The 10,000-nt window shown below is 35.5% G+C and overlaps 1 protein-coding gene across 8 annotated transcripts in view; it reads right to left on the bottom strand.

The window, feature by feature from the left end:
- The window catches only part of Lar (tyrosine-protein phosphatase Lar), a 494,163-nt gene that overhangs the window by 340,215 nt on the left and 143,948 nt on the right, over window positions 1-10,000 (bottom strand). The gene's annotated exons all lie outside the window — the stretch shown is intronic.

Genomic DNA, 10,000 nt, shown 5'->3' with positions numbered 1-10,000 from the left:
TCATGTATATTTCTTGTGAAAGCAAAGATGGAAGAGAAGGGCTGAACGGAATGAGGGAAACGAAGGTGAGAGTTCGAGGGAGTTTCTTCCAAGAAATAACGTCGGAAAAATTCCTTCGCTTTCTAGATTAACGTACGTACGTTCCTATGGTACATGGTACATGGAACCCGAAGGAAGAAGAGAAGGCTGCCGAATATAGTTTTCGTAATGCCTGGTAAGGGTGGGTGCGGTCGGTGGTAAGATGGATGCCCGCACTTACCGGCTGACTAGAGATCCTTTCTGCTTCCTGAAGCATCCCCTACGAAGGTTAGAGAAAACGCATTCTCCAAGTTAACCTCGCGAATCCGCCTTACGATCTATGACTCCGTCCCTTTTATTCTTTATTTTTTGCTCTTTTCTTTTTTCTTCTTTTTTTTTCTTATTTGTTTTTTTCTTTTTTTTCCTATATATATATATATATATATATATATATATATATATATATTCTAAGCACATCCGATGTAAAAGTAGATTTATTTTAAAAGCGCTTCGTTCGGTCGTTTTACAAAAGAAGAAAATAGAAAAAAGAAAAAAATAAATAAAATGGAAAGGAACAAAGAAGAAAATTTCTCCTAATTCGTTTCGCTCGTTCGAATTAGAATAGATTATTTCTTTTCTGCTTTTTTATTGCAAAGAAATATGAAAAATCGATCGTGAGAAGATAAATTTTATCGAGATAAGAAAATTCCATGAAATTAGAAGGAAATTAGGCAATTAATTTCCGTAGAATCAGATCCGATCTATGGATCTACTCGAGAGGAAGTTTGCCGAGAATTACGCGCACAAATGGCGTAATGTACGAATAGATCAATACATTTCGAGAGAAACACGACTAGTTAGTAGTTCTCGTACATACATATGTCAACGTGTTTCGTCGGTTACGATTAAGTGGGTCCTGTAGCTAGTACGTAGGTAGATGGGTACCTATTTTCCAAATAGGTACATACTACATAAACTCCAAACCCTTTCCTGTAATCTATCTAACGGATTATCAATGAATCTCGCGGTTCGTTTGATATTCGACGGACGATAATTAGCTTACTAACAAATTATTCATCGTTTCGTTCGTTCATACTTTTTCCTCATTAATTTCCTGTTTAATTTTTTTATGCGTTTTTATGGAAGAAATATATATATACTATACACACACACTCACACACACACACACACACATACTCTTTGCCTTTTATTTCTCTCTATAAAATATCAAAATTATTACATGACTCTTATATATCCGATTAAACATATAAGTATACGTCGAAATTTTCCTTCCCTCGAGCTCGAAACGTAACTGAACGAAAGGAAATAAAACGAAACCAGTCGTGTCTGTATTTTGACACAAAATCGGATAGCTTAAAGAACCAGTAAAGTTATTATTATATTTCGTTAGAGGAAAATCTATTGTCAAGAAAATGTAAATGGTTAAAATCGACGAGGAAATGACCGGTTGCTCGAGATATCTAACAACGAATCGTACATATATGAAAATACTCGACGACTCGTAGAGAACATCGGCGGGGTCAGGCAAAGAGAAAAAGAGAGAATGTGTGTGTGTGTGTGAGGGAGAGAGAGAAAGAGAGAGAAAATAGGAAGAGGGAGAAAGAGGACGATACGCGGAACAGCGGAATAGGGCTTCGCCGTTGGAAAATTTACAGCGGCGAGAGTTGAAATTGCGAGCGCAGAAATTCCGTAACAATGGCCCGCGGCCCAGTTTTTGGATGATCAAATAATGGTTCGTGTTTAATCTTACGAGAGGAAAGAGATTACTTTTCCCGTAACATTCCGAATTTAATACGTGAAAAAAATAATCGACGTGAAAGCATCCTCCACCTCCTCTTCTCCCTTCTATCTATCTATCCCTCCCCACGGTTGGATTCATAGTAAGGATTTTAATTTTCACGATGTATTTTATTTCACAAGTTCGTTAACGGTAATACAGCGCTATTTTTGCGTACTTCGTTGGAGAAAATATCGTCTCTTGATTGCCCGAAAATTCTTCTAGGTTCTTTTATTTATTTTTATTCCTTTTTTTTTCCTGCTTCTTTTTTATTGCCACTTTTTTGTTTTATATATATGTAGGTACCTTTTTTTTTTGTATACCTACTCTTCCCTACTTTCTCTCTCTCTTTTTTTTTTTATTTTAATTTTTTTTTTTTTTCACAACTCGTCTACGAAGAAACACGCTCGAACTGTAGGAAAAATCGTCGATTAATATCTAAACGAGGACGACTTTAACGCCATGCAAGTCTGCAGCCGCGGACCTTGAAAAACGGCCAAACTTTGGCAAATATTTTTTCTAACCCCGCACAGTACTCGCCCTATCTCCCGGACGTCCTTTAATTAATTACCGCGGTAAGCGAGGAGGAAAGTATAGGATGGGGGAGGGGGAGAGAAGAGGGAAAGAGAGAGAGAGAGAGAGAGAGAAAGAGAAAGAGAGAGAGAGAGAGAGTGCGCGATCTGGCGAGCGGCAGAGAAATGGGGTGAAAAAGCTCGACGAGGGTGGAATACGATAGAAGAAGAGGAAGATGAACTGGGAGGACGAATAAAGAAGAAAAAAAAAAGGAACAAAAAAAGGAAAAGAAAAAGAAAAAGAAAAAGGATAAGGATAAGGAAAAGGGAAAAGCGAGTTGAAATAGAGACGGACGATGACGAGTAAGAGAAAAGGATGGAGAAGAGGGAAAAGAGAGGGGGGGAAAAGTAATGGATAATACGTTTGCTTTGCAAACGTAGAGGGAGTTTCTAACAGTCCATAGTAACTGTTCAGTCTACGTGTTCATTGTTTCGTATCCCTCAACATTTTCCTGAAGAATAAATATATATATATATGGCTGGGTGTGTGTGTGTGTGGAGTATAAAAATTATATCTTTCCCCTTTTCTTTCGTGGTAAAACCATATATTTTGTTTTTTAGCTTTATAATAGATCCGACATTGAAGTTCGCATAATTAAAAAAACCCGAGTATAAATATTTTTAACAATGAATTCTTACGACTAACTTAATGATGTTAGAAAAAAATAGAAAAAAATAGAAAAAAAAAAAAAAAAAACAAAGAATAAAGGAAAAAATCGTGCTTTTCGAGCGATACGTTTATTATTTTTTTTCAACTGCAAGAAGATACTAACCGGATCGGTAAATGCAGTTTTCTTTTGCTTTTTCTTTCTTTCTTTCTTTCTTTCTTTCTTTCTTTTTTTTCTTTTCATTTCTTTCTCAAGCTATTCTCTATTTGCAAAGGGCACGTAAAAGGCCTCGTAATACTCTTAATATTCCGCACTGACAAGCTTTTAATTTCCGTTTCTTTCAGGTGCTGTATTCTCTCTCTCTTTCTCTTTCTCTCTCTCTCTCTCTCTCTCTCTCTCTCTCTCTCACACTTTCTTTCTCTTTCTCGATACAAAGATTGAAAAAAGAAAAGAAAGAAAGAAAGATTGCAAAGTCGTAAACTTCGTTAAGGCTCGTTTCTCGACACTTCACACGCGATACTTCATTAAAAACGTAGCTTCTATTAACGCCTATTCCATAATGGGACTGATGTTAGATTGTTAAACAAAAAAAAAAAAAAGAAGAAAAAAAATGCAGAAAAAAACGAACAAACAAACTGAAAAAAAGGAAAGAAAAGATACAAAAAATAAAAGGTATTCTTACAATCTAATTCGAGTTATCGTAAATGAACGCCTCGATACAACGCTGAATGTAAAACTTGACGTAATTAATAATTATATGCGATAATTGAAATGTTGAAATAATCATCTATAATACATTCCGCTTATTATTCCTTCTCTCTCTCTCTCTCTCTCTCTCTCTCTATATATATATATATATATATATATATCTGCCTATCTCTTTCTTTCTCTCTTTCTTTTTCTTATACACATACATAGACACGCGTACGCATGTACGAAAGCGAGAACGCACAAGAATACCGATATTATTTGCCAGAGTTGTAGGAGGATATAGTATATTATTCGTTGAAAGAATCGCGAGAATGTATGTGCGGTTATGACGCAAACAGAGTGAGAGAGAGAGAGAGAGAGAGAGAGAGAGAGAGAGAGAAACGCACTTGAACACAGAAACAAGAATGCTCTTTCAAATGTCTAATTTTGTACTCGGCTGACCAAGAGTGGAAGGAAAAAGACAAACTAACAATAAGAACAAGAGGCTACTACTACTACTGGAGTAGAGAGATGTTCCGTGGAAACAAGAAGGGAGTGAAGGGGAGAAAAAAGGAAGAAAGAGAAGAAAAGGAAGAAAAAAAAATGGAGAAAGCCTTGTAACATGGTCGGAGAAAACTGAGGACAGAAAGAGAGAGAGAGAGAGAGAGAGAGAAAGACAGAAAGAGAGAGAGAGAGAGAGAGAGAGAGAGAGAGAGAGAGAGAGAAAGAAAAAGATAGAAAACAGCTCGGGAAGCAAGCGCGTTGCACGAGTCGAGTCTAATGAACGAATGAGGTCTCTGAGAAAAAGAAAAGAGAAATAATAAAAAAAAGAAGTCCACGTCGCTTTTGCGGTCAGTTACTTCCCACCCTGTATGTTCTCTGCTTTCCTTTTAGTCTCTCTCTCTCTCTCTCTCTCTCACCCCGTGTCTCTGTATCTTTGTCTCTGTCTCTCGCATACGACCACTCCCCTTTCCTCGAGTCTTCTTCCAACATTCCCTATCTCTCTCTGTCTGTCTGTCTGTCTCTCTCTCTCTCTCTCTCTCTCTCTCTCTCTCTCTCTCACTCTCACTCATTCACTCTCTTTTCGTGAAACTTCACCGTCCGGGAAAATTTCAGGAGCCAAGAAGAAAAGTCGGCTAGTTTTTCGTCGTCACTGCCAGGAACGAAGTGCACTTTCTTTTTTCTTCCCCTTTTCCTTTTTTTTTTCTTTTTTTTTCTTTTATTTCACTTTTTTTTCTTCTCATTCTTTCTTTTTTTTTTTTTTTTTTTAAGGTCATCCACGAAATTAAGAAGCTACAAAGTGTTTTAAAGAAATTAGCCAAAGTATGCGCTACTACCCTTGTTGTGTCTCTCTTTCATTTGCTTCTTTTTCATCTTCATCTTCTCCTCCTTTTTCTTTTTCTTTTTCGCTTTCTTTTCCTTTTTTTCTTTCTTTTACTTTTATCTCCATCCTTCCCCTTCTAAGACGACTCTTGGATTATTTAAAAAACACCGATGTAATAAAATTGTTATTAAATAATCTCTCGCATAGAAACGTACATCGATGATTTAAAGAATATTAAAATCTATCTGAATCTAACTCAAAGAAATATTATATTATGTTTCAGAGATATACGATCGGGAGGAATCGACGTGGAAGAGAAGATTTCGATAGGACATTCACGTCTCGTTGAAGATCCTTAACGACGTGGATAAAGAGAGAAACGAATCAATGGGTCGCAGGAAATTAGAAGAAAAACGTCTACCATAGAACATGAAGGAGAAAGAGAAAGAAATAGGGTGAAAAAGAGAGAGAGAGAGAGAGAGAGAGAGAGAGTGAGAGTGAGAATCGTGCGGAAGCTTCGATTAGGTTCAATTAGGTGACAGGGATGGTCGACGTACGTTCAGGAATTCACGAAGGGTCAGGGTGATGGAAGAAACGAAGAGAGATAGAGATAGATAGATAGACAGAAAGAAAGAGAGAGAGAGAAAGAGAGAGAGTGGTGAGAAAAAGAGAAAGAGAGAGACAAGGAAAGGACAACGACGATGACGAGACAAGGAGGTACATCACCGGAGGGCACGTCGTCAAATGAAGCGAGCAAACGAGAGGAAGCTTCGTGTACGAGAACGATTGTCGATGGAAGTCTCAGTTTTCTGTTCTCATCCGGCACGTCAATGGAGTCACCGGGTCGTATGATCGATTATCGGACCCTTTCTCGTCGTCGTCGTCGTCGTCGTCGACTTCTCCTCCCCTTTCTCCTTATCCGGATTTGTCGAAAGAACAGAGATTTCTATCTTACACAAGTTTTATTTTCTTACTCAGATATATATATATATATATATATATATGTCGACAATTGGACTCCAATGAAAGCTTTCAACCGTACAATAAATATGAAATGTGATATAATATATGCGCTTACAATTTCTTTGCTTTCTTGCGTTTTCTTTTTTTTTTTTTTTTTTTTTTTTTTTTTTTTTTTTTTTTTTTTTTTTTTCTTTTAAATAAATACCTAATATAAAATTTCAAATCTTTCTACTAACACCTTCGTAACTCTTAAAACGTGAAAGTTTTTCTTAAGGAACTCAACGATTTATGCGACCACACGTAACACATATCTATATAAGCGAGTATACATACGCATCAACGAACCCTTTGATAAAGCATAATAACATCGTGATTCTCAACATTTTATCAACTGAACGAACGGGAGGAGAATTTAATGTACCATGGTTCCTGATAATAATAATTAACTATCGATTAATGTAATTAATCACGCAGTATAACTCAATTTCTCAATTTCGACAAAATATTTTCCCACTACTCTACCACTCTTTCTCTCTCTCTCTCTCTCTCTCTCTCTCTCTCTCTCTCTCTCTCTCTTTCTCTCTCTATCTCTATCTATCTATCTATCTATCTTTTTGTTTAGTTTCATTCGATAAAATTAATTGCAATAGAACTCAATTTCTCAATTTCGACACAATATTTCACCCTTCTCTCTCTCCCTCTCTCTCTCTCTCTCTCTCTCTCTCTCTCTCTTTTTATCCCACTTTATCCCTGTCTATCTATCTCTCTTTTTGTCTAGTTTCATCCGATAAAATTAATTGCAATAGTACGAAGCCTAGCCTTTCGCATGAAGTTACACACTCCATTAGCTGGTCACCAGCGATGACGTTTGAAAAGTAAGCTTAATGAAGTTCTGCTACGTCGAAAGAAAAACATACGAAAAGAGAAACGGTAATCCAATTATGGATAATTATCCAAGAGGGGTGGACGGAAAGAGTAGGCGAGGAGGAGGGGCGGGTGTAGACGTCGTGCTGGCACCGGACAACTTATCGACTGATTAAAAATACTTTGCCGTAGTCGGAAGTTTGCTCGCGTGTGGGCCCTCAACGTCTAACTCTACCCCGCCGTTCGATCCACTACTTCGTGAGAACACCCTTCTAACAACCCTTTTCCCCAGACAGCCCAACAACCACCCACCAAACCCCTCAGAGCAACCTCCCCTACCCTCTTTGCCCTTTTGCAGACTTGCTTTTTTTCTTCTCCAGACTCTCCTCGACGCGAACAACAAACGCGAAATAGCCCCTCCTCGCGACTGGACTCCGGGAGTCTTTGGCACGTGAAGCACATAAAGTGTAATTAATCATAATGCTAAACCATAACTGCATATTACCGCGTATTATTCGTACGCCGGAACAACGCCCATTTCTTTTTTTTTCGTTTTTTTCTTTTCTTTTTTTTTTCTTTTCTTTTTTTTATTATCTTCCTAACGTTTCAAAAACTTTATTCTCGTCTACTACGTCGTTAGTTAAGTGAGAATACCTTTGTTATCTCTTTTTCTTTCTTTCTTTCTCTCTCTCTCTCTCTCTCTCTTTCTCTCTCTCACTCTATCTATTTATTTATCTATCTATCTCCATCTTTTCCTATCTTTCTCTCATATTTAAAATGAATAGATAAAGGCCAGCGGTGATTAATTATGTTGACAGAAACATAAGATAAGAAATTAACTCGCGTTATCGAATACCCTCGTTATCTGTTATACTTTCTCGAATTATAATTACTCATCGATAAAGGACAAGGGAACGGATCCCGTTATCACGAACAAATCCTATCATTAATCAGATTTAATTATATGATATCGAATGATCTACGGTTAATAAATAAGAATAACTATTTTTTCCATAATGGATAATACAGAAAATGATTGAATTCCGTTTTCTTCTTTCATCGATGGATATATCCGATATATGGTAAATCATCCAGGATTTACGTCAGTGGAGGAGAACTTACCTTCACCCGTTAGTACAGACGAGGCGTTCCCTACACGGACGACAGGCTGGTCGGTAAAGCAGAGGGGATGAAACTGTCGGTACGTGGATTCAACGTGGGTAATGAAGAGCTCAGGGAGCCTTATTTCTTACAATTAGCTGTTTCGAATGAACTTTTTCAGGGACTACCCTCTTCGGAGGCGCTAGAGAATTTAAGCATAAAAAGAAAAAGAAAAAGAAAATAAAAAAAAAAAAAAAATGAAAAGAAAACGAAAAGAAATGAAGAAAAATTAATTAACCATCCCTCCAGCTCGATTTAATCGATCGTTTCATTCATAAACTGGATATCGGTTGAATGAATGAATGAATAAATGAATGAATGAATGAATGAGAATAATGACATCGAATTTATTTTATTTCTTTTTCTTTTCCTTCCTCTTCTTTTATTTTTTCTTTTTTTTTTTTTTTTGTTCTTTTGTTTCTTTCCTTTCCCTTCCTTTCCGTTTCTTCAATGATAACGTAGAGTCGACATTGTTCCTGAATTGATATGAGTAATGAAAAGAAAAAAAAAAAAGAAAGAAAGGGCGGGGAATTAAAATAAAAAGATACTTTTTAAAATGTCATTTAAATCGTAACCGCTCGAGAATCAAACGTGCGCTTACCACTATTTAAATATTATTTACATTTTATTTGTTTTACGAATTAAATTCGTACGATCTTAAATATGGTGCTAATGTAAGTAAGTCGATCGATCAAATAAATGTATAAAACATAAGTGAAACACATGTTGTGGTGCTTTTCATAGTAAAATCTGTGCTTACAGTGCAAAAAAAAAAAAAAAAAAAGAAATTAATGTGCATTGAACGACGAAGGATAACAATACTACGTACAATATACATCAACGTGCATAATAATCAATGATCGTTCGAAGGACGTATTTATTTATTCGCTACGATATCGAAATAAAATACGTGCATTGGGTGCACGATTATTCGTTATTATCGTAGTTTAAAAAAAAAAAAAAAAGAAGAAAAAAAGAAAAAGAAAAAACGTGAATAATATTATAAAATGTGCGATTAAAATTAAACGAGTCGTGCAAATTGAGATAACGACATATTCAAGAGAATCAGTTCCATTTTTTCTTTCTTTCTTTTTTTCTAAATGGACACATTTCGAAAAAAGAAAAATAAAGAATATCCACTGATAGAAATGATTTGTAATGGTTTTGAAATAAAAAAAAAAAAAAAAAAAAAAAACGAAATAAATAAAATAGGCATTGCGTATATATCTTTATCGTCTCAATAAAAATCTTTGGCGAATCATTTGAAACGATCACTCTTATCTACACGCATAAAATACACGATGAGTACAATAATTTGCGATGAAAATTCGCACTTGTTGAATAATTATTTCCTTTTTTTTTTTCTTATTTTTTTTTTTTTTTCTTTTTTTTTCTTTTCCTCCTATTTGTCATTAACGAAAACAACAAAGCATGTCGTGGAAACGAAAAAGAGAATGAAACAACAATGAAACAAAAGCTGTTGGATCGAAATGCATGCGGGCATACTCGAAAAGAACGAAAGATTGTTATGTTGCACAGTCATTCATACATACATGTGTATGTATATATATATATATATATATATATATATATATACACAAATACAGACACACATATATATACAACAAAGAAGAAAAAAAGCTGCATAGCAACACGCGTGACACGTTCAGAATCCCGTAAACTTTATTGTTAGATAATTGATACCCTCTTTTATTGATATTATTCGTGAATGTATATGTATACGTACGTGTACGTGTGTGTATATGTTTACGTGCGAGAGAGAGAATACGTGAATGAATTACGAGTATATATACCGTATGCATCCTTCTCGTCGATTTATCTCGTTGATTTAAAAAGTTTTATGGTAAACAATCGACATACAAAATAATTATCTTCAAAGATAAATGACGAAATAAGCTTTCATTAATTAACCTCTGCGATGTTTTTTTTTTTCTTTTTTTTTTTTTTATTTTTTAACAATTAAAAATTTTCTTTACGGACG

This window comes from Vespa mandarinia, chromosome 11 (assembly GCF_050613455.1).
Source record: "Vespa mandarinia isolate Hongniang chromosome 11, ASM5061345v1, whole genome shotgun sequence".
NCBI classification, from domain to species: Eukaryota; Metazoa; Arthropoda; class Insecta; order Hymenoptera; family Vespidae; genus Vespa; species Vespa mandarinia.
Note: the sequence above shows the minus strand (reverse complement) of the source record. Positions and strands in the feature narration are given on the sequence as shown.